Raw genomic sequence first — 20,644 nt, 5'->3', positions numbered from 1 at the left:
TTTTCAAAAAACGATATATGCGATTGCATGATATATACTAACGGATGCGATCATACCAGCACTAATGCACCGTATCCCATCAGAACTCCGCAGTTAAGCGTGCTTGGGCGAGAGTAGTACTAGGATGGCTGACCTCCCGAGAAGTCCTCGTGTTGCATCCCTCCCTCTTTTTTATTTTTGGTTGTTGCGTAAGCCTATATAGTAAAAACATAACGTCGTAACTTTTACATCGTGAGGAACCACGCGACCCATAATACCTTTTCGGAAAGCCCCAAGAGTGTTTCCGGCAAGGCAATGGGTCTTTGTGCCATTGGACCATTCTGGAGGCCGAATTTTGACGTTTAAAAGTGTTTCGGATGTTTTTTTGTGATCGCGACACAATTAGCTACGAGTACAAGATTATGTTCGGATATGATTATCTCTTGTTTTTCGCGGTTCGAAGCACGTCCAAGGTGAATAAACCGGTCCACATATCAAGTGGGACCCACATTGAATGATCCCTTGAGTTTTCAAAAAACGATATATGCGATTGCATGATATATACTAAAGGATGCGATCATACCAGCACTAATGCACCGTATCCCATCAGAACTCCGCAGTTAAGCGTGCTTGGGCGAGAGTAGTACTAGGATGGCTGACCTCCCGGGAAGTCCTCGTGTTGCATCCCTCCCTCTTTTTTGTTTTTGGTTGTTGCGTAAGCCTATATAGTAAAAACATAACGTCGTAACTTTTACATCGTGAGGAACCACGCGACCCATAATACCTTTTCGGAAAGCCCCAAGAGTGTTTCCGGCAAGGCAATGGGTCTTTGTGCCATTGGACCATTCTGGAGGCCGAATTTTGACGTTTAAAAGTGTTTCGGATGTTTTTTTGTGATCGCGACACAATTAGCTACGAGTACAAGATTATGTTCGGATATGATTATCTCTTGTTTTTCGCGGTTCGAAGCACGTCCAAGGTGAATAAACAGGTCCACATATCAAGTGGGACCCACATTGAATGATCCCTTGAGTTTTCAAAAAACGATATATGCGATTGCATGATATATACTAACGGATGCGATCATACCAGCACTAATGCACCGTATCCCATCAGAACTCCGCAGTTAAGCGTGCTTGGGCGAGAGTAGTACTAGGATGGCTGACCTCCCGGGAAGTCCTCGTGTTGCATCCCTCCCTCTTTTTTATTTTTGGTTGTTGCGTAAGCCTATATAGTAAAAACATAACGTCGTAACTTTTACATCGTGAGGAACCACGCGACCCATAATACCTTTTCGGAAAGCCCCAAGAGTGTTTCCGGCAAGGCAATGGGTCTTTGTGCCAGTGGACCATTCTGGAGGCCGAATTTTGACGTTTAAAAGTGTTTCGGATGTTTTTTTGTGATCGCGACACAATTAGCTACTAGTACAAGATTATGTTCGGATATGGTTATCTCTTGTTTTTCGCGGTTCAAAGCACGTCCAATGTGAATAAACCGGTCCACATATCAAGTGGGACCCACATTGAATGATCCCTTGAGTTTTCAAAAAACGATATATGCGATTGCATGATATATACTAATGGATGCGATCATACCAGCACTAATGCACCGTATCCCATCAGAACACCGGAGTTAAGCGTGCTTGGGAGAGAGTAGTACTAGGATGGGTGACCTCCCGGGAAGTCCTCGTGTTGCATCCCTCCCTCTTTTTTTTTTTTTTTTTTTTGGTTGTTGCGTAAGCCTATATAGTAAAAACATAACGTCGTAACTTTTACATCGTGAGGAACCACGCGACCCATAATACCTTTTCGGAAAGCCCCAAGAGTGTTTCCGCAAGGCAATGGGTCTTCGTGCCATTGGAGCATTCTGGAGGCCGAATTTTGACGTTTAAAAGTGTTTCGGATGTTTTTTTGTGATCGCGACACAATTAGCTACGAGTACAAAATTATGTTCGGATATGGTTATCTCTTGTTTTTCGCGGTTCGAAGCACGTCCAAGGTGAATAAACCGGTCCACATATCAAGTGGGACCCACATTGAATGATCCCTTGAGTTTTCAAAAAACGATATATGCGATTGCATGATATATACTAACGGATGCGATCATACCAGCACTAATGCACCGTATCCCATCAGAACTCCGCAGTTAAGCGTGCTTGGGCGAGAGTAGTACTAGGATGGCTGACCTCCCGGGAAGTCCTCGTGTTGCATCCCTCCCTCTTTTTTATTTTTGGTTGTTGCGTAAGCCTATATAGTAAAAACATAACGTCGTAACTTTTACATCGTGAGGAACCACGCGACCCATAATACCTTTTCGGAAAGCCCCAAGAGTGTTTCCGGCAAGGCAATGGATATTTGTGCCATTGGACCATTCTGGAGGCCGAATTTTGACGTTTAAAAGTGTTTCGGATGTTTTTTTGTGATCGCGACACAATTAGCTACGAGTACAAGATTATGTTCGGATATGATTATCTCTTGTTTTTCGCGGTTCGAAGCACGTCAAGGTGAATAAACAGGTCCACATATCAAGTGGGACCCACATTGAATGATCCCTTGAGTTTTCAAAAAACGATATATGCGATTGCATGATATATACTAACGGATGCGATCATACCAGCACTAATGCACCGTATCCCATCAGAACTCCGCAGTTAAGCGTGCTTGGGCGAGAGTAGTACTAGGATGGCTGACCTCCCGGGAAGTCCTCGTGTTGCATCCCTCCCTCTTTTTTATTTTTGGTTGTTGCGTAAGCCTATATAGTAAAAACATAACGTCGTAACTTTTACATCGTGAGGAACCACGCGACCCATAATACCTTTTCGGAAAGCCCCAAGAGTGTTTCCGGCAAGGCAATGGGTCTTTGTGCCATTGGACCATTCTGGAGGCCGAATTTTGACGTTTAAAAGTGTTTCGGATGTTTTTTTGTGATCGCGACACAATTAGCTACGAGTACAAGATTATGTTCGGATATGATTATCTCTTGTTTTTCGCGGTTCGAAGCACGTCCAAGGTGAATAAACCGGTCCACATATCAAGTGGGACCCACATTGAATGATCCCTTGAGTTTTCAAAAAACGATATATGCGATTGCATGATATATACTAACGGATGCGATCATACCAGCACTAATGCACCGTATCCCATCAGAACTCCGCAGTTAAGCGTGCTTGGGCGAGAGTAGTACTAGGATGGCTGACCTCCCGGGAAGTCCTCGTGTTGCATCCCTCCCTCTTTTTTGTTTTTGGTTGTTGCGTAAGCCTATATAGTAAAAACATAACGTCGTAACTTTTACATCGTGAGGAACCACGCGACCCATAATACCTTTTCGGAAAGCCCCAAGAGTGTTTCCGGCATGGCAATGGGTCTTTGTGCCATTGGACCATTCTGGAGGCCGAATTTTGACGTTTAAAAGTGTTTCGGATGTTTTTTTGTGATCGCGACACAATTAGCTACGAGTACAAGATTATGTTCGGATATGATTATCTCTTGTTTTTCGCGGTTCGAAGCACGTCCAAGGTGAATAAACAGGTCCACATATCAAGTGGGACCCACATTGAATGATCCCTTGAGTTTTCAAAAAACGATATATGCGATTGCATGATATATACTAACGGATGCGATCATACCAGCACTAATGCACCGTATCCCATCAGAACTCCGCAGTTAAGCGTGCTTGGGCGAGAGTAGTACTAGGATGGCTGACCTCCCGGGAAGTCCTCGTGTTGCATCCCTCCCTCTTTTTTATTTTTGGTTGTTGCGTAAGCCTATATAGTAAAAACATAACGTCGTAACTTTTACATCGTGAGGAACCACGCGACCCATAATACCTTTTCGGAAAGCCCCAAGAGTGTTTCCGGCAAGGCAATGGGTCTTTGTGCCAGTGGACCATTCTGGAGGCCGAATTTTGACGTTTAAAAGTGTTTCGGATGTTTTTTTGTGATCGCGACACAATTAGCTACTAGTACAAGATTATGTTCGGATATGGTTATCTCTTGTTTTTCGCGGTTCAAAGCACGTCCAATGTGAATAAACCGGTCCACATATCAAGTGGGACCCACATTGCATGATCCCTTGAGTTTTCAAAAAACGATATATGCGATTGCATGATATATACTAATGGATGCGATCATACCAGCACTAATTCACCGTATCCCATCAGAACACCGGAGTTAAGCGTGCTTGGGCGAGAGTAGTACTAGGATGGGTGACCTCCCGGGAAGTCCTCGTGTTGCATCCCTCCCTCTTTTTTTTTTTTTTTTTTTGGTTGTTGCGTAAGCCTATATAGTAAAAACATAACGTCGTAACTTTTACATCGTGAGGAACCACGCGACCCATAATACCTTTTCGGAAAGCCCCAAGAGTGTTTCCGCAAGGCAATGGGTCTTCGTGCCATTGGAGCATTCTGGAGGCCGAATTTTGACGTTTAAAAGTGTTTCGGATGTTTTTTTGTGATCGCGACACAATTAGCTACGAGTACAAAATTATGTTCGGATATGGTTATCTCTTGTTTTTCGCGGTTCGAAGCACGTCCAAGGTGAATAAACCGGTCCACATATCAAGTGGGACCCACATTGAATGATCCCTTGAGTTTTCAAAAAACGATATATGCGATTGCATGATATATACTAACGGATGCGATCATACCAGCACTAATGCACCGTATCCCATCAGAACTCCGCAGTTAAGCGTGCTTGGGCGAGAGTAGTACTAGGATGGCTGACCTCCCGGGAAGTCCTCGTGTTGCATCCCTCCCTCTTTTTTATTTTTGGTTGTTGCGTAAGCCTATATAGTAAAAACATAACGTCGTAACTTTTACATCGTGAGGAACCACGCGACCCATAATACCTTTTCGGAAAGCCCCAAGAGTGTTTCCGGCAAGGCAATGGGTCTTTGTGCCAGTGGACCATTCTGGAGGCCGAATTTTGACGTTTAAAAGTGTTTCGGATGTTTTTTTGTGATCGCGACACAATTAGCTACTAGTACAAGATTATGTTCGGATATGGTTATCTCTTGTTTTTCGCGGTTCAAAGCACGTCCAATGTGAATAAACCGGTCCACATATCAAGTGGGACCCACATTGAATGATCCCTTGAGTTTTCAAAAAACGATATATGCGATTGCATGATATATACTAATGGATGCGATCATACCAGCACTAATGCACCGTATCCCATCAGAACACCGGAGTTAAGCGTGCTTGGGCGAGAGTAGTACTAGGATGGGTGACCTTCCGGGAAGTCCTCGTGTTGCATCCCTCCCTCTTTTTTTTTTTTTTTTTTTTGGTTGTTGCGTAAGCCTATATAGTAAAAACATAACGTCGTAACTTTTACATCGTGAGGAACCACGCGACCCATAATACCTTTTCGGAAAGCCCCAAGAGTGTTTCCGGCAAGGCAATGGGTCTTCGTGCCATTGGACCATTCTGGAGGCCGAATTTTGACGTTTAAAAGTGTTTCGGATGTTTTTTTGTGATCGCGACACAATTAGCTACGAGTACAAAATTATGTTCGGATATGGTTATCTCTTGTTTTTCGCGGTTCGAAGCACGTCCAAGGTGAATAAACCGGTCCACATATCAAGTGCGACCCACATTGAATGATCCCTTGAGTTTTCAAAAAAACGATATATGCGATTGCATGATATATACTAACGGATGCGATCATACCAGCACTAATGCACCGTATCCCATCAGAACTCCGCAGTGAAGCGTGCTTGGGCGAGAGTAGTACTAGGATGGCTGACCTCCCGGGAAGTCCTCGTGTTGCATCCCTCCCTCTTTTTTGTTTTTGGTTGTTGCGTAAGCCTATATAGTAAAAACATAACGTCGTAACTTTTACATCGTGAGGAACCACGCGACCCATAATACCTTTTCGGAAAGCCCCAAGAGTGTTTCCGGCAAGGCAATGGGTCTTTGTGCCATTGGACCATTCTGGAGGCCGAATTTTGACGTTTAAAAGTGTTTCGGATGTTTTTTTGTGATCGCGACACAATTAGCTACGAGTACAAGATTATGTTCGGATATGATTATCTCTTGTTTTTCGCGGTTCAAAGCACGTCCAAGGTGAATAAACAGGTCCACATATCAAGTGGGACCCACATTGAATGATCCCTTGAGTTTTCAAAAAACGATATATGCGATTGCATGATATATACTAACGGATGCGATCATACCAGCACTAATGCACCGTATCCCATCAGAACTCCGCAGTTAAGCGTGCTTGGGCGAGAGTAGTACTAGGATGGCTGACCTCCCGGGAAGTCCTCGTGTTGCATCCCTCCCTCTTTTTTATTTTTGGTTGTTGCGTAAGCCTATATAGTAAAAACATAACGTCGTAACTTTTACATCGTGAGGAACCACGCGACCCATAATACCTTTTCGGAAAGCCCCAAGAGTGTTTCCGGCAAGGCAATGGGTCTTTGTGCCAGTGGACCATTCTGGAGGCCGAATTTTGACGTTTAAAAGTGTTTCGGATGTTTTTTTGTGATCGCGACACAATTAGCTACTAGTACAAGATTATGTTCGGATATGGTTATCTCTTGTTTTTCGCGGTTCAAAGCACGTCCAATGTGAATAAACCGGTCCACATATCAAGTGGGACCCACATTGAATGATCCCTTGAGTTTTCAAAAAACGATATATGCGATTGCATGATATATACTAATGGATGCGATCATACCAGCACTAATGCACCGTATCCCATCAGAACACCGGAGTTAAGCGTGCTTGGGCGAGAGTAGTACTAGGATGGGTGACCTCCCGGGAAGTCCTCGTGTTGCATCCCTCCCTCTTTTTTTTTTTTTTTTTTTTGGTTGTTGCGTAAGCCTATATAGTAAAAACATAACGTCGTAACTTTTACATCGTGAGGAACCACGCGACCCATAATACCTTTTCGGAAAGCCCCAAGAGTGTTTCCGCAAGGCAATGGGTCTTCGTGCCATTGGAGCATTCTGGAGGCCGAATTTTGACGTTTAAAAGTGTTTCGGATGTTTTTTTGTGATCGCGACACAATTAGCTACGAGTACAAAATTATGTTCGGATATGGTTATCTCTTGTTTTTCGCGGTTCGAAGCACGTCCAAGGTGAATAAACCGGTCCACATATCAAGTGGGACCCACATTGAATGATCCCTTGAGTTTTCAAAAAACGATATATGCGATTGCATGATATATACTAACGGATGCGATCATACCAACACTAATGCACCGTATCCCATCAGAACTCCGCAGTTAAGCGTGCTTGGGCGAGAGTAGTACTAGGATGGCTGACCTCCCGGGAAGTCCTCGTGTTGCATCCCTCCCTCTTTTTTATTTTTGGTTGTTGCGTAAGCCTATATAGTAAAAACATAACGTCGTAACTTTTACATCGTGAGGAACCACGCGACCCATAATACCTTTTCGGAAAGCCCCAAGAGTGTTTCCGGCAAGGCAATGGGTCTTTGTGCCAGTGGACCATTCTGGAGGCCGAATTTTGACGTTTAAAAGTGTTTCGGATGTTTTTTTGTGATCGCGACACAATTAGCTACTAGTACAAGATTATGTTCGGATATGGTTATCTCTTGTTTTTCGCGGTTCAAAGCACGTCCAATGTGAATAAACCGGTCCACATATCAAGTGGGACCCACATTGAATGATCCCTTGAGTTTTCAAAAAACGATATATGCGATTGCATGATATATACTAATGGATGCGATCATACCAGCACTAATGCACCGTATCCCATCAGAACACCGGAGTTAAGCGTGCTTGGGCGAGAGTAGTACTAGGATGGGTGACCTCCCGGGAAGTCCTCGTGTTGCATCCCTCCCTCTTTTTTTTTTTTTTTTTTTTGGTTGTTGCGTAAGCCTATATAGTAAAAACATAACGTCGTAACTTTTACATCGTGAGGAACCACGCGACCCATAATACCTTTTCGGAAAGCCCCAAGAGTGTTTCCGCAAGGCAATGGGTCTTCGTGCCATTGGAGCATTCTGGAGGCCGAATTTTGACGTTTAAAAGTGTTTCGGATGTTTTTTTGTGATCGCGACACAATTAGCTACGAGTACAAAATTATATTCGGATATGGTTATCTCTTGTTTTTCGCGGTTCGAAGCACGTCCAAGGTGAATAAACCGGTCCACATATCAAGTGGGACCCACATTGAATGATCCCTTGAGTTTTCAAAAAACGATATATGCGATTGCATGATATATACTAACGGATGCGATCATACCAACACTAATGCACCGTATCCCATCAGAACTCCGCAGTTAAGCGTGCTTGGGCGAGAGTAGTACTAGGATGGCTGACCTCCCGGGAAGTCCTCGTGTTGCATCCCTCCCTCTTTTTTATTTTTGGTTGTTGCGTAAGCCTATATAGTAAAAACATAACGTCGTAACTTTTACATCGTGAGGAACCACGCGACCCATAATACCTTTTCGGAAAGCCCCAAGAGTGTTTCCGGCAAGGCAATGGGTCTTTGTGCCAGTGGACCATTCTGGAGGCCGAATTTTGACGTTTAAAAGTGTTTCGGATGTTTTTTTGTGATCGCGACACAATTAGCTACTAGTACAAGATTATGTTCGGATATGGTTATCTCTTGTTTTTCGCGGTTCAAAGCACGTCCAATGTGAATAAACCGGTCCACATATCAAGTGGGACCCACATTGAATGATCCCTTGAGTTTTCAAAAAACGATATATGCGATTGCATGATATATACTAATGGATGCGATCATACCAGCACTAATGCACCATATCCCATCAGAACACCGGAGTTAAGCGTGCTTGGGCGAGAGTAGTACTAGGATGGGTGACCTCCCGGGAAGTCCTCGTGTTGCATCCCTCCCTCTTTTTTTTTTTTTTTTTTTGGTTGTTGCGTAAGCCTATATAGTAAAAACATAACGTCGTAACTTTTACATCGTGAGGAACCACGCGACCCATAATACCTTTTCGGAAAGCCCCAAGAGTGTTTCCGGCAAAGCAATGGGTCTTCGTGCCATTGGACCATTCTGGAGGCCGAATTTTGACGTTTAAAAGTGTTTCGGATGTTTTTTTGTGATCGCGACACAATTAGCTACGAGTACAAAATTATGTTCGGATATGGTTATCTCTTGTTTTTCGCGGTTCGAAGCACGTCCAAGGTGAATAAACCGGTCCACATATCAAGTGCGACCCACATTGAATGATCCCTTGAGTTTTCAAAAAACGATATATGCGATTGCATGATATATACTAACGGATGCGATCATACCAGCACTAATGCACCATATCCCATCAGAACTCCGCAGTGAAGCGTGCTTGGGCGAGAGTAGTACTAGGATGGCTGACCTCCCGGGAAGTCCTCGTGTTGCATCCCTCCCTCTTTTTTGTTTTTGGTTGTTGCGTAAGCCTATATAGTAAAAACATAACGTCGTAACTTTTACATCGTGAGGAACCACGCGACCCATAATACCTTTTCGGAAAGCCCCAAGAGTGTTTCCGGCAAGGCAATGGGTCTTTGTGCCATTGGACCATTCTGGAGGCCGAATTTTGACGTTTAAAAGTGTTTCGGATGTTTTTTTGTGATCGCGACACAATTAGCTACGAGTACAAGATTATGTTCGGATATGATTATCTCTTGTTTTTCGCGGTTCGAAGCACGTCCAAGGTGAATAAACAGGTCCACATATCAAGTGGGACCCACATTGAATTATCCCTTGAGTTTTCAAAAAACGATATATGCGATTGCATGATATATACTAATGGATGCGATCATACCAGCACTAATGCACCGTATCCCATCAGAACTCCGCAGTGAAGCGTGCTTGGGCGAGAGTAGTACTAGGATGGCTGACCTCCCGGGAAGTCCTCGTGTTGCATCCCTCCCTCTTTTTTGTTTTTGGTTGTTGCGTAAGCCTATATAGTAAAAACATAACGTCGTAACTTTTACATCGTGAGGAACCACGCGACCCATAATACCTTTTCGGAAAGCCCCAAGAGTGTTTCCGGCAAGGCAATGGGTCTTTGTGCCATTGGACCATTCTGGAGGCCGAATTTTGACGTTTAAAAGTGTTTCGGATGTTTTTTTGTGATCGCGACACAATTAGCTACGAGTACAAGATTATGTTCGGATATGATTATCTCTTGTTTTTCGCGGTTCGAAGCACGTCCAAGGTGAATAAACAGGTCCACATATCAAGTGGGACCCACATTGAATGATCCCTTGAGTTTTCAAAAAACGATATATGCGATTGCATGATATATACTAACGGATGCGATCATACCAGCACTAATGCACCGTATCCCATCAGAACTCCGCAGTTAAGCGTGCTTGGGCGAGAGTAGTACTAGGATGGCTGACCTCCCGGGAAGTCCTCGTGTTGCATCCCTCCCTCTTTTTTATTTTTGGTTGTTGCGTAAGCCTATATAGTAAAAACATAACGTCGTAACTTTTACATCGTGAGGAACCACGCGACCCATAATACCTTTTCGGAAAGCCCCAAGAGTGTTTCCGGCAAGGCAATGGGTCTTTGTGCCAGTGGACCATTCTGGAGGCCGAATTTTGACGTTTAAAAGTGTTTCGGATGTTTTTTTGTGATCGCGACACAATTAGCTACTAGTACAAGATTATGTTCGGATATGGTTATCTCTTGTTTTTCGCGGTTCAAAGCACGTCCAATGTGAATAAACCGGTCCACATATCAAGTGGGACCCACATTGAATGATCCCTTGAGTTTTCAAAAAACGATATATGCGATTGCATGATATATACTAATGGATGCGATCATACCAGCACTAATGCACCGTATCCCATCAGAACACCGGAGTTAAGCGTGCTTGGGCGAGAGTAGTACTAGGATGGGTGACCTCCCGGGAAGTCCTCGTGTTGCATCCCTCCCTCTTTTTTTTTTTTTTTTTTTTGGTTGTTGCGTAAGCCTATATAGTAAAAACATAACGTCGTAACTTTTACATCGTGAGGAACCACGCGACCCATAATACCTTTTCGGAAAGCCCCAAGAGTGTTTCCGCAAGGCAATGGGTCTTCGTGCCATTGGAGCATTCTGGAGGCCGAATTTTGACGTTTAAAAGTGTTTCGGATGTTTTTTTGTGATCGCGACACAATTAGCTACTAGTACAAGATTATGTTCGGATATGGTTATCTCTTGTTTTTCGCGGTTCAAAGCACGTCCAATGTGAATAAACCGGTCCACATATCAAGTGGGACCCACATTGAATGATCCCTTGAGTTTTCAAAAAACGATATATGCGATTGCATGATATATACTAATGGATGCGATCATACCAGCACTAATGCACCGTATCCCATCAGAACTCCGCAGTTAAGCGTGCTTGGGCGAGAGTAGTACTAGGATGGGTGACCTCCCGGGAAGTCCTCGTGTTGCATCCCTCCCTCTTTTTTTTTTTTTTTTTTTGGTTGTTGCGTAAGCCTATATAGTAAAAACATAACGTCGTAACTTTTACATCGTGAGGAACCACGCGACCCATAATACCTTTTCGGAAAGCCCCAAGGGTGTTTCCGGCAAGGCAATGGGTCTTCGTGCCATTGGACCATTCTGGAGGCCGAATTTTGACGTTTAAAAGTGTTTCGGATGTTTTTTTGTGATCGCGACACAATTAGCTACGAGTACAAAATTATGTTCGGATATGGTTATCTCTTGTTTTTCGCGGTTCGAAGCACGTCCAAGGTGAATAAACCGGTCCACATATCAAGTGCGACCCACATTGAATGATCCCTTGAGTTTTCAAAAAACGATATATGCGATTGCATGATATATACTAACGGATGCGATCATACCAGCACTAATGCACCGTATCCCATCAGAACTCCGCAGTGAAGCGTGCTTGGGCGAGAGTAGTACTAGGATGGGTGACCTCCCGGGAAGTCCTCGTGTTGCATCCCTCCCTCTTTTTTTTTTTTTTTTTTTTGGTTGTTGCGTAAGCCTATATAGTACAAACATAACGTCGTAACTTTTACATCGTGAGGAACCACGCGACCCATAATACCTTTTCGGAAAGCCCCAAGAGTGTTTCCGGCAAGGCAATGGGTCTTCGTGCCATTGGACCATTCTGGAGGCCGAATTTTGACGTTTAAAAGTGTTTCGGATGTTTTTTTGTGATCGCGACACAATTAGCTACGAGTACAAAATTATGTTCGGATATGGTTATCTCTTGTTTTTCGCGGTTCGAAGCACGTCCAAGGTGAATAAACCGGTCCACATATCAAGTGGGACCCACATTGAATGATCCCTTGAGTTTTCAAAAAACGATATATGCGATTGCATGATATATACTAACGGATGCGATCATACCAGCACTAATGCACCGTATCCCATCAGAACTCCGCAGTGAAGCGTGCTTGGGCGAGAGTAGTACTAGGATGGGTGACCTCCCGGGAAGTCCTCGTGTTGCATCCCTCCCTCTTTTTTTTTTTTTTTTTTTTGGTTGTTGCGTAAGCCTATATAGTACAAACATAACGTCGTAACTTTTACATCGTGAGGAACCACGCGACCCATAATACCTTTTCGGAAAGCCCCAAGAGTGTTTCCGGCAAGGCAATGGGTCTTCGTGCCATTGGACCATTCTGGAGGCCGAATTTTGACGTTTAAAAGTGTTTCGGATGTTTTTTTGTGATCGCGACACAATTAGCTACGAGTACAAAATTATGTTCGGATATGGTTATCTCTTGTTTTTCGCGGTTCGAAGCACGTCCAAGGTGAATAAACCGGTCCACATATCAAGTGGGACCCACATTGAATGATCCCTTGAGTTTTCAAAAAACGATATATGCGATTGCATGATATATACTAACGGATGCGATCATACCAGCACTAATGCACCGTATCCCATCAGAACTCCGCAGTGAAGCGTGCTTGGGCGAGAGTAGTACTAGGATGGGTGACCTCCCGGGAAGTCCTCGTGTTGCATCCCTCCCTCTTTTTTTTTTTTTTTTTTTTTGGTTGTTGCGTAAGCCTATATAGTACAAACATAACGTCGTAACTTTTACATCGTGAGGAACCACGCGACCCATAATACCTTTTCGGAAAGCCCCAAGAGTGTTTCCGGCAAGGCAATGGGTCTTCGTGCCATTGGACCATTCTGGAGGCCGAATTTTGACGTTTAAAAGTGTTTCGGATGTTTTTTTGTGATCGCGACACAATTAGCTACGAGTACAAAATTATGTTCGGATATGGTTATCTCTTGTTTTTCGCGGTTCGAAGCACGTCCAAGGTGAATAAACCGGTCCACATATCAAGTGGGACCCACATTGAATGATCCCTTGAGTTTTCAAAAAACGATATATGCGATTGCATGATATATACTAACGGATGCGATCATACCAGCACTAATGCACCGTATCCCATCAGAACTCCGCAGTGAAGCGTGCTTGGGCGAGAGTAGTACTAGGATGGGTGACCTCCCGGGAAGTCCTCGTGTTGCATCCCTCCCTCTTTTTTTTTTTTTTTTTTTTGGTTGTTGCGTAAGCCTATATAGTACAAACATAACGTCGTAACTTTTACATCGTGAGGAACCACGCGACCCATAAAACCTTTTCGGAAAGCCCCAAGAGTGTTTCCGGCAAGGCAATGGGTCTTCGTGCCATTGGACCATTCTGGAGGCCGAATTTTGACGTTTAAAAGTGTTTCGGATGTTTTTTTGTGATCGCGACACAATTAGCTACGAGTACAAGATTATGTTCGGATATGGTTATCTCTTGTTTTTCGCGGTTCGAAGCACGTCAAGGTGAATAAACCGGTCCACATATCAAGTGGGACCCACATTGAATGATCCCTTGAGTTTTCAAAAAACGATATATGCGATTGCATGATATATACTAACGGATGCGATCATACCAGCACTAATGCACCGTATCCCATCAGAACTCCGCAGTTAAGCGTGCTTGGGCGAGAGTAGTACTAGGATGGCTGACCTCCCGGGAAGTCCTCGTGTTGCATCCCTCCCTCTTTTTTATTTTTGGTTGTTGCGTAAGCCTATATAGTAAAAACATAACGTCGTAACTTTTACATCGTGAGGAACCACGCGACCCATAATACCTTTTCGGAAAGCCCCAAGAGTGTTTCCGGCAAGGCAATGGGTCTTTGTGCCATTGGACCATTCAGGAGGCCGAATTTTGACGTTTAAAAGTGTTTCGGATGTTTTTTTGTGATCGCGACACAATTAGCTACGAGTACAAGATTATGTTCGGATATGATTATCTCTTCTTTTTCGCGGTTCGAAGCACGTCCAAGGTGAATAAACCGGTCCACATATCAAGTGGGACCCACATTGAATGATCCCTTGAGTTTTCAAAAAACGATATATGCGATTGCATGATATATACTAACGGATGCGATCATACCAGCACTAATGCACCGTATCCCATCAGAACTCCGCAGTTAAGCGTGCTTGGGCGAGAGTAGTACTAGGATGGCTGACCTCCCGGGAAGTCCTCGTGTTGCATCCCTCCCTCTTTTTTGTTTTTGGTTGTTGCGTAAGCCTATATAGTAAAAACATAACGTCGTAACTTTTACATCGTGAGGAACCACGCGACCCATAATACCTTTTCGGAAAGCCCCAAGAGTGTTTCCGGCAAGGCAATGGGTCTTTGTGCCATTGGAACATTCTGGAGGCCGAATTTTGACGTTTAAAAGTGTTTCGGATGTTTTTTTGTGATCGCGACACAATTAGCTACGAGTACAAAATTATGTTCGGATATGGTTATCTCTTGTTTTTCGCGGTTCGAAGCACGTCCAAGGTGAATAAACCGGTCCACATATCAAGTGGGACCCACATTGAATGATCCCTTGAGTTTTCAAAAAACGATATATGCGATTGCATGATATATACTAACGGATGCGATCATACCAGCACTAATGCACCGTATCCCATCAGAACTCCGCAGTTAAGCGTGCTTGGGCGAGAGTAGTACTAGGATGGGTGACCTCCCGGGAAGTCCTCGTGTTGCATCCCTCCCTCTTTTTTTTTTTTGGTTGTTGCGTAAGCCTATATAGTAAAAACATAACGTCGTAACTTTTACATCGTGAGGAACCACGCGACCCATAATACCTTTTCGGAAAGCCCCAAGAGTGTTTCCGGCAAGGCAATGGGTCTTTGTGCCATTGGACCATTCTGGAGGCCGAATTTTGACGTTTAAAAGTGTTTCGGATGTTTTTTTGTGATCGCGACACAATTAGCTACGAGTACAAGATTATGTTCGGATATGATTATCTCTTGTTTTTCGCGGTTCGAAGCACGTCCAAGGTGAATAAACCGGTCCACATATCAAGTGGGACCCACATTGAATGATCCCTTGAGTTTTCAAAAAACGATATATGCGATTGCATGATATATACTAACGGATGCGATCATACCAGCACTAATGCACCGTATCCCATCAGAACTCCGCAGTTAAGCGTGCTTGGGCGAGAGTAGTACTAGGATGGCTGACCTCCCGGGAAGTCCTCGTGTTGCATCCCTCCCTCTTTTTTGTTTTTGGTTGTTGCGTAAGCCTATATAGTAAAAACATAACGTCGTAACTTTTACATCGTGAGGAACCACGCGACCCATAATACCTTTTCGGAAAGCCCCAAGAGTGTTTCCGGCAAGGCAATGGGTCTTTGTGCCATTGGACCATTCTGGAGGCCGAATTTTGACGTTTAAAAGTGTTTCGGATGTTTTTTTGTGATCGCGACACAATTAGCTACGAGTACAAGATTATGTTCGGATATGATTATCTCTTGTTTTTCGCGGTTCGAAGCACGTCCAAGGTGAATAAACCGGTCCACATATCAAGTGGGACCCACATTGAATGATCCCTTGAGTTTTCAAAAAACGATATATGCGATTGCATGATATATACTAACGGATGCGATCATACCAGCACTAATGCACCGTATCCCATCAGAACTCCGCAGTTAAGCGTGCTTGGGCGAGAGTAGTACTAGGATGGCTGACCTCCCGGGAAGTCCTCGTGTTGCATCCCTCCCTCTTTTTTGTTTTTGGTTGTTGCGTAAGCCTATATAGTAAAAACATAACGTCGTAACTTTTACATCGTGAGGAACCACGCGACCCATAATACCTTTTCGGAAAGCCCTAAGAGTGTTTCCGGCAAGGAAATGGGTCTTCGTGCCATTGGACCATTCGGGAGGCCGAATTTTGACGTTTAAAAGTGTTTCGGATGTTTTTTTGTGATCGCGACACAATTAGCTACGAGTACAAAATTATGTTCGGATATGGTTATCTCTTGTTTTTCGCGGTTCGAAGCACGTCCAAGGTGAATAAACCGGTCCACATATCAAGTGGGACCCACATTGAATGATCCCTTGAGTTTTCAAAAAACGATATATGCGATTGCATGATATATACTAACGGATGCGATCATACCAGCACTAATGCACCGTATCCCATCAGAACTCCGCAGTGAAGCGTGCTTGGGCGAGAGTAGTACTAGGATGGGTGACCTCCCGGGAAGTCCTCGTGTTGCATCCCTCCCTCTTTTTTTTTTTTTTTTTTTTGGTTGTTGCGTAAGCCTATATAGTACAAACATAACGTCGTAACTTTTACATCGTGAGGAACCACGCGACCCATAATACCTTTTCGGAAAGCCCCAAGAGTGTTTCCGGCAAGGCAATGGGTCTTCGTGCCATTGGACCATTCTGGAGGCCGAATTTTGACGTTTAAAAGTGTTTCGGATGTTTTTTTGTGATCGCGACACAATTAGCTACGAGTACAAGATTATGTTCGGATATGGTTATCTCTTGTTTTTCGCGGTTCGAAGCACGTCCAAGGTGAATAAACCGGTCCACATATCAAGTGGGACCCACATTGAATGATCCCTTGAGTTTTCAAAAAACGATATATGCGATTGCATGATATATACTAACAGATGCGATCATACCAGCACTAATACACCGTATCCCATCAGAACTCCGCAGTGAAGCGTGCTTGGGCGAGAGTAGTACTAGGATGGGTGACCTCCCGGGAAGTCCTCGTGTTGCATCCCTCCCTCTTTTTTTTTTTTTTTTTTTGGTTGTTGCGTAAGCCTATATAGTACAAACATAACGTCGTAACTTTTACATCGTGAGGAACCACGCGACCCATAATACCTTTTCGGAAAGCCCCAAGAGTGTTTCCGGCAAGGCAATGGGTCTCCGTCCTATTGGACCATTCTGGAGGCCGAATTTTGACGTTTAAAAGTGTTTCGGATGTTTTTTTGTGATCGCGACACAATTAGCTACGAGTACAAAATTATGTTCGGATATGGTTATCTCTTGTTTTTCGCGGTTCGAAGCACGTCCAAGGTGAATAAACCGGTCCACATATCAAGTGGGACCCACATTGAATGATCCCTTGAGTTTTCAAAAAACGATATATGCGATTGCATGATATATACTAACGGATGCGATCATACCAGCACTAATGCACCGTATCCCATCAGAACTCCGCAGTTAAGTGTGCTTGGGCGAGAGTAGTACTAGGATGGGTGACCTCCCGGGAAGTCCTCGTGTTGCATCCCTCCCTCTTTTTTTTTTTTGGTTGTTGCGTAAGCCTATATAGTAAAAACATAACGTCGTAACTTTTACATCGTGAGGAACCACGCGACCCATAATACCTTTTCGGAAAGCCCCAAGAGTGTTTCCGGCAAGGCAATGCGTCTTGTGCCATTGGACCATTCTGGAGGCCGAATTTTGACGTTTAAAAGTGTTTCGGATGTTTTTTTGTGATCGCGACACAATTAGCTACGAGTACAAGATTATGTTCGGATATGATTATCTCTTGTTTTTCGCGGTTCGAAGCACGTCCAAGGTGAATAAACCGGTCCACATATCAAGTGGGACCCACATTGAATGATCCCTTGAGTTTTCAAAAAACGATATATGCGATTGCATGATATATACTAACGGATGCGATCATACCAGCACTAATGCACCGTATCCCATCAGAACTCCGCAGTTAAGCGTGCTTGGGCGAGAGTAGTACTAGGATGGCTGACCTCCCGGGAAGTCCTCGTGTTGCATCCCTCCCTCTTTTTTGTTTTTGGTTGTTGCGTAAGCCTATATAGTAAAAACATAACGTCGTAACTTTTACATCGTGAGGAACCACGCGACCCATAATACCTTTTCGGAAAGCCCCAAGAGTGTTTCCGGCAAGGCAATGGGTATTCGTGCCATTGGACCATTCTGGAGGCCGAATTTTGACGTTTAAAAGTGTTTCGGATGTTTTTTTGTGATCGCGACACAATTAGCTACGAGTACAAGATTATGTTCGGATATGGTTATCTCTTGTTTTTCGCGGTTCGAAGCACGTCCAAGGTGAATAAACCGGTCCACATATCAAGTGGGACCCACATTGAATGATCCCTTGAGTTTTCAAAAAACGATATATGCGATTGCATGATATATACTAACGGATGCGATCATACCAGCACTAATGCACCGTATCCCATCAGAACTCCGCAGTTAAGCGTGCTTGGGCGCGAGTAGTACTAGGATGGGTGACCTCCCGGGAAGTCCTCGTGTTGCATCCCTCCCTCTTTTTTATTTTTGGTTGTTGCGTAAGCCTATATAGTAAAAACATAACGTCGTAACTTTTACATCGTGAGGAACCACGCGACCCATAATACCTTTTCGGAAAGCCCCAAGAGTGTTTCCGGCAAGGCAATGGGTCTTTGTGCCATTGGACCATTCTGGAGGCCGAATTTTGACGTTTAAAAGTGTTTCAGATGTTTTTTTGTGATCGCGACACAATTAGCTACGAGTACAAGATTATGTTCGGATATGATTATCTCTTGTTTTTCGCGGTTTGAAGCACGTCCAAGGTGAATAAACCGGTCCACATATCAAGTGGGACCCACATTGAATGATCCCTTGTGTTTTCAAAAAACGATATATGCGATTGCATGATATATACTAACGGATGCGATCATACCAGCACTAATGCACCGTATCCCATCAGAACTCCGCAGTTAAGCGTGCTTGGGCGAGAGTAGTACTAGGATGGCTGACCTCCCGGGAAGTCCTCGTGTTGCATCCCTCCCTCTTTTTTGTTTTTGGTTGTTGCGTAAGCCTATATAGTAAAAACATAACGTCGTAACTTTTACATCGTGAGGAACCACGCGACCCATAATACCTTTTCGGAAAGCCCCAAGAGTGTTTCCGGCAAGGCAATAGGTCTTCGTCCCATTGGACCATTCTGGAGGCCGAATTTTGACGTTTAAAAGTGTTTCGGATGTTTTTTTGTGATCGCGACACAATTAGATACGAGTACAAAATTATGTTCGGATATGGTTATCTCTTGTTTTTCGCGGTTCGAAGCACGTCCAAGGTGAATAAACCGGTCCACATATCAAGTGGGACCCACATTGAATGATCCCTTGAGTTTTCAAAAAACGATATATGCGATTGCATGATATATACTAACGGATGCGATCATACCAGCACTAATGCACCGTATCCCATCAGAACTCCGCAGTTAAGCGTGCTTGGGCGAGAGTAGTACTAGGATGGCTGACCTCCCGGGAAGTCCTCGTGTTGCATCCCTCCCTCTTTTTTTTTTTTGGTTGTTGCGTAAGCCTATATAGTAAAAACATAACGTCGTAACTTTTACATCGTGAGGAACCACGCGACCCATAATACCTTTTCGGAAAGCCCCAAGAGTGTTTCCGGCAAGGCAATGGGTCTTTGTGCCATTGGACCATTCTGGAGGCCGAATTTTGACGTTTAAAAGTGTTTCGGATGTTTTTTTGTGATCGCGACACAATTAGCTACGAGTACAAGATTATGTTCGGATATGGTTATCTCTTGTTTTTCGCGGTTCGAAGCACGTCCAAGGTGAATAAACCGGTCCACATATCAAGTGGGACCCACATTGAATGATCCCTTGAGTTTTCAAAAAACGATATATGCGATTGCATGATATATACTAACGGATGTGATCATACCAGCCCTAATGCACCGTATCCCATCAGAACTCCGCAGTTAAGCGTGCTTGGGCGAGAGTAGTACTAGGATGGCTGACCTCCCGGGAAGTCCTCGTGTTGCATCCCTCCCTCTTTTTTTTTTTTTGGTTGTTGCGTAAGCCTATATAGTAAAAACATAACGTCGTAACTTTTACATCGTGAGGAACCACGCGACCCATAATACCTTTTCGGAAAGCCCCAAGAGTGTTTCCGGCAAGGCAATGAGTCTTTGTGCCATTGGACCATTCTGGAGGCCGAATTTTGACGTTTAAAAGTGTTTCGGATGTTTTTTTGTGATCGCGACACAATTAGCTACGAGTACAAAATTATGTTCGGATATGGTTATCTCTTGTTTTTCGCGGTTCGAAGCACGTCCAAGGTGAATAAACCGGTCCACATATCAAGTGGGACCCACATTGAATGATCCCTTGAGTTTTCAAAAAACGATATATGCGATTGCATGATATATACTAACGGATGCGATCATACCAGCACTAATGCACCGGATCCCATCAGAACTCCGCAGTTAAGCGTGCTTGGGCGAGAGTAGTACTAGGATGGGTGACCTCCCGGGAAGTCCTCGTGTTGCATCCCTCCCTCTTTTTTTTTTTTTTTTTTTGGTTGTTGCGTAAGCCTATATAGTACAAACATAACGTCGTAACTTTTACATCGTGAGGAACCACGCGACCCATAATACCTTTTCGGAAAGCCCCAAGAGTGTTTCCGGCAAGGTA

The 20,644-nt window shown here is 44.0% G+C and overlaps 30 non-coding genes and 11 pseudogenes across 30 annotated transcripts; all 41 read left to right on the top strand.

Annotated features, from left to right (window-relative positions):
• The first annotated feature begins 42 nt into the window (after positions 1 to 42).
• LOC147922642 (5S ribosomal RNA) lies at positions 43 to 161 on the top strand. Its single transcript, XR_015590369.1, has one exon. It is a non-coding gene; the product is annotated as a 5S ribosomal RNA (ribosomal RNA).
• A 387-nt stretch (positions 162 to 548) lies between these two features.
• On the top strand, positions 549 to 667 carry LOC147922641 (5S ribosomal RNA). Its single transcript, XR_015590343.1, has one exon. It is a non-coding gene; the product is annotated as a 5S ribosomal RNA (ribosomal RNA).
• A 387-nt stretch (positions 668 to 1,054) lies between these two features.
• LOC147922640 (5S ribosomal RNA) lies at positions 1,055 to 1,173 on the top strand. Its single transcript, XR_015590342.1, has one exon. It is a non-coding gene; the product is annotated as a 5S ribosomal RNA (ribosomal RNA).
• A 387-nt stretch (positions 1,174 to 1,560) lies between these two features.
• Positions 1,561 to 1,679, top strand: LOC147922639 (5S ribosomal RNA; annotated as a pseudogene).
• A 394-nt stretch (positions 1,680 to 2,073) lies between these two features.
• On the top strand, positions 2,074 to 2,192 carry LOC147922638 (5S ribosomal RNA). The gene has a single exon (XR_015590340.1). It is a non-coding gene; the product is annotated as a 5S ribosomal RNA (ribosomal RNA).
• A 386-nt stretch (positions 2,193 to 2,578) lies between these two features.
• Positions 2,579 to 2,697, top strand: LOC147922637 (5S ribosomal RNA). Its single transcript, XR_015590339.1, has one exon. It is a non-coding gene; the product is annotated as a 5S ribosomal RNA (ribosomal RNA).
• Positions 2,698 to 3,084: 387 nt separating this feature from the next.
• LOC147922636 (5S ribosomal RNA) lies at positions 3,085 to 3,203 on the top strand. The gene has a single exon (XR_015590338.1). It is a non-coding gene; the product is annotated as a 5S ribosomal RNA (ribosomal RNA).
• A 387-nt stretch (positions 3,204 to 3,590) lies between these two features.
• LOC147922635 (5S ribosomal RNA) lies at positions 3,591 to 3,709 on the top strand. Its single transcript, XR_015590337.1, has one exon. It is a non-coding gene; the product is annotated as a 5S ribosomal RNA (ribosomal RNA).
• Positions 3,710 to 4,096: 387 nt separating this feature from the next.
• On the top strand, positions 4,097 to 4,215 carry LOC147922634 (5S ribosomal RNA; annotated as a pseudogene).
• A 393-nt stretch (positions 4,216 to 4,608) lies between these two features.
• Positions 4,609 to 4,727, top strand: LOC147922633 (5S ribosomal RNA). Its single transcript, XR_015590336.1, has one exon. It is a non-coding gene; the product is annotated as a 5S ribosomal RNA (ribosomal RNA).
• Positions 4,728 to 5,114: 387 nt separating this feature from the next.
• Positions 5,115 to 5,233, top strand: LOC147922632 (5S ribosomal RNA; annotated as a pseudogene).
• Positions 5,234 to 5,629: 396 nt separating this feature from the next.
• On the top strand, positions 5,630 to 5,748 carry LOC147922631 (5S ribosomal RNA). Its single transcript, XR_015589749.1, has one exon. It is a non-coding gene; the product is annotated as a 5S ribosomal RNA (ribosomal RNA).
• Positions 5,749 to 6,135: 387 nt separating this feature from the next.
• Positions 6,136 to 6,254, top strand: LOC147922630 (5S ribosomal RNA). The gene has a single exon (XR_015590335.1). It is a non-coding gene; the product is annotated as a 5S ribosomal RNA (ribosomal RNA).
• Positions 6,255 to 6,641: 387 nt separating this feature from the next.
• On the top strand, positions 6,642 to 6,760 carry LOC147922629 (5S ribosomal RNA; annotated as a pseudogene).
• A 394-nt stretch (positions 6,761 to 7,154) lies between these two features.
• LOC147922628 (5S ribosomal RNA) lies at positions 7,155 to 7,273 on the top strand (annotated as a pseudogene).
• A 387-nt stretch (positions 7,274 to 7,660) lies between these two features.
• Positions 7,661 to 7,779, top strand: LOC147922627 (5S ribosomal RNA; annotated as a pseudogene).
• Positions 7,780 to 8,173: 394 nt separating this feature from the next.
• LOC147922626 (5S ribosomal RNA) lies at positions 8,174 to 8,292 on the top strand (annotated as a pseudogene).
• Positions 8,293 to 8,679: 387 nt separating this feature from the next.
• On the top strand, positions 8,680 to 8,798 carry LOC147922625 (5S ribosomal RNA; annotated as a pseudogene).
• A 394-nt stretch (positions 8,799 to 9,192) lies between these two features.
• LOC147922624 (5S ribosomal RNA) lies at positions 9,193 to 9,311 on the top strand (annotated as a pseudogene).
• A 387-nt stretch (positions 9,312 to 9,698) lies between these two features.
• Positions 9,699 to 9,817, top strand: LOC147922623 (5S ribosomal RNA). Its single transcript, XR_015589748.1, has one exon. It is a non-coding gene; the product is annotated as a 5S ribosomal RNA (ribosomal RNA).
• Positions 9,818 to 10,204: 387 nt separating this feature from the next.
• On the top strand, positions 10,205 to 10,323 carry LOC147922622 (5S ribosomal RNA). Its single transcript, XR_015590334.1, has one exon. It is a non-coding gene; the product is annotated as a 5S ribosomal RNA (ribosomal RNA).
• A 387-nt stretch (positions 10,324 to 10,710) lies between these two features.
• LOC147922621 (5S ribosomal RNA) lies at positions 10,711 to 10,829 on the top strand (annotated as a pseudogene).
• A 394-nt stretch (positions 10,830 to 11,223) lies between these two features.
• Positions 11,224 to 11,342, top strand: LOC147922620 (5S ribosomal RNA). The gene has a single exon (XR_015590233.1). It is a non-coding gene; the product is annotated as a 5S ribosomal RNA (ribosomal RNA).
• Positions 11,343 to 11,736: 394 nt separating this feature from the next.
• Positions 11,737 to 11,855, top strand: LOC147922619 (5S ribosomal RNA). Its single transcript, XR_015590279.1, has one exon. It is a non-coding gene; the product is annotated as a 5S ribosomal RNA (ribosomal RNA).
• A 395-nt stretch (positions 11,856 to 12,250) lies between these two features.
• LOC147922618 (5S ribosomal RNA) lies at positions 12,251 to 12,369 on the top strand. Its single transcript, XR_015590278.1, has one exon. It is a non-coding gene; the product is annotated as a 5S ribosomal RNA (ribosomal RNA).
• Positions 12,370 to 12,764: 395 nt separating this feature from the next.
• LOC147922617 (5S ribosomal RNA) lies at positions 12,765 to 12,883 on the top strand. The gene has a single exon (XR_015590277.1). It is a non-coding gene; the product is annotated as a 5S ribosomal RNA (ribosomal RNA).
• Positions 12,884 to 13,279: 396 nt separating this feature from the next.
• On the top strand, positions 13,280 to 13,398 carry LOC147922616 (5S ribosomal RNA). The gene has a single exon (XR_015590276.1). It is a non-coding gene; the product is annotated as a 5S ribosomal RNA (ribosomal RNA).
• A 394-nt stretch (positions 13,399 to 13,792) lies between these two features.
• LOC147922615 (5S ribosomal RNA) lies at positions 13,793 to 13,911 on the top strand. The gene has a single exon (XR_015590333.1). It is a non-coding gene; the product is annotated as a 5S ribosomal RNA (ribosomal RNA).
• Positions 13,912 to 14,298: 387 nt separating this feature from the next.
• LOC147922614 (5S ribosomal RNA) lies at positions 14,299 to 14,417 on the top strand. The gene has a single exon (XR_015590332.1). It is a non-coding gene; the product is annotated as a 5S ribosomal RNA (ribosomal RNA).
• Positions 14,418 to 14,804: 387 nt separating this feature from the next.
• Positions 14,805 to 14,923, top strand: LOC147922613 (5S ribosomal RNA). Its single transcript, XR_015590232.1, has one exon. It is a non-coding gene; the product is annotated as a 5S ribosomal RNA (ribosomal RNA).
• Positions 14,924 to 15,310: 387 nt separating this feature from the next.
• LOC147922612 (5S ribosomal RNA) lies at positions 15,311 to 15,429 on the top strand. The gene has a single exon (XR_015590331.1). It is a non-coding gene; the product is annotated as a 5S ribosomal RNA (ribosomal RNA).
• Positions 15,430 to 15,816: 387 nt separating this feature from the next.
• On the top strand, positions 15,817 to 15,935 carry LOC147922611 (5S ribosomal RNA). Its single transcript, XR_015590329.1, has one exon. It is a non-coding gene; the product is annotated as a 5S ribosomal RNA (ribosomal RNA).
• A 387-nt stretch (positions 15,936 to 16,322) lies between these two features.
• Positions 16,323 to 16,441, top strand: LOC147922610 (5S ribosomal RNA). Its single transcript, XR_015590274.1, has one exon. It is a non-coding gene; the product is annotated as a 5S ribosomal RNA (ribosomal RNA).
• Positions 16,442 to 16,836: 395 nt separating this feature from the next.
• LOC147922609 (5S ribosomal RNA) lies at positions 16,837 to 16,955 on the top strand. Its single transcript, XR_015590371.1, has one exon. It is a non-coding gene; the product is annotated as a 5S ribosomal RNA (ribosomal RNA).
• Positions 16,956 to 17,349: 394 nt separating this feature from the next.
• On the top strand, positions 17,350 to 17,468 carry LOC147922608 (5S ribosomal RNA). The gene has a single exon (XR_015590263.1). It is a non-coding gene; the product is annotated as a 5S ribosomal RNA (ribosomal RNA).
• Positions 17,469 to 17,854: 386 nt separating this feature from the next.
• LOC147922607 (5S ribosomal RNA) lies at positions 17,855 to 17,973 on the top strand. Its single transcript, XR_015590328.1, has one exon. It is a non-coding gene; the product is annotated as a 5S ribosomal RNA (ribosomal RNA).
• Positions 17,974 to 18,360: 387 nt separating this feature from the next.
• On the top strand, positions 18,361 to 18,479 carry LOC147922606 (5S ribosomal RNA). Its single transcript, XR_015590252.1, has one exon. It is a non-coding gene; the product is annotated as a 5S ribosomal RNA (ribosomal RNA).
• Positions 18,480 to 18,866: 387 nt separating this feature from the next.
• Positions 18,867 to 18,985, top strand: LOC147922605 (5S ribosomal RNA). Its single transcript, XR_015590327.1, has one exon. It is a non-coding gene; the product is annotated as a 5S ribosomal RNA (ribosomal RNA).
• A 387-nt stretch (positions 18,986 to 19,372) lies between these two features.
• LOC147922604 (5S ribosomal RNA) lies at positions 19,373 to 19,491 on the top strand. The gene has a single exon (XR_015590326.1). It is a non-coding gene; the product is annotated as a 5S ribosomal RNA (ribosomal RNA).
• Positions 19,492 to 19,878: 387 nt separating this feature from the next.
• On the top strand, positions 19,879 to 19,997 carry LOC147922603 (5S ribosomal RNA; annotated as a pseudogene).
• A 388-nt stretch (positions 19,998 to 20,385) lies between these two features.
• LOC147922602 (5S ribosomal RNA) lies at positions 20,386 to 20,504 on the top strand. Its single transcript, XR_015590001.1, has one exon. It is a non-coding gene; the product is annotated as a 5S ribosomal RNA (ribosomal RNA).
• Positions 20,505 to 20,644: the final 140 nt, after the last annotated feature.

The sequence above is a fragment of the Camelina sativa genome, chromosome 18, assembly GCF_030686135.1.
Source record: "Camelina sativa cultivar CO46 ecotype springtype chromosome 18, ASM3068613v1".
NCBI classification, from domain to species: Eukaryota; Viridiplantae; Streptophyta; class Magnoliopsida; order Brassicales; family Brassicaceae; genus Camelina; species Camelina sativa.
The sequence above is the reverse complement of the archived record's forward strand: the minus strand, read 5'-3'. Positions and strand labels throughout refer to the sequence as shown.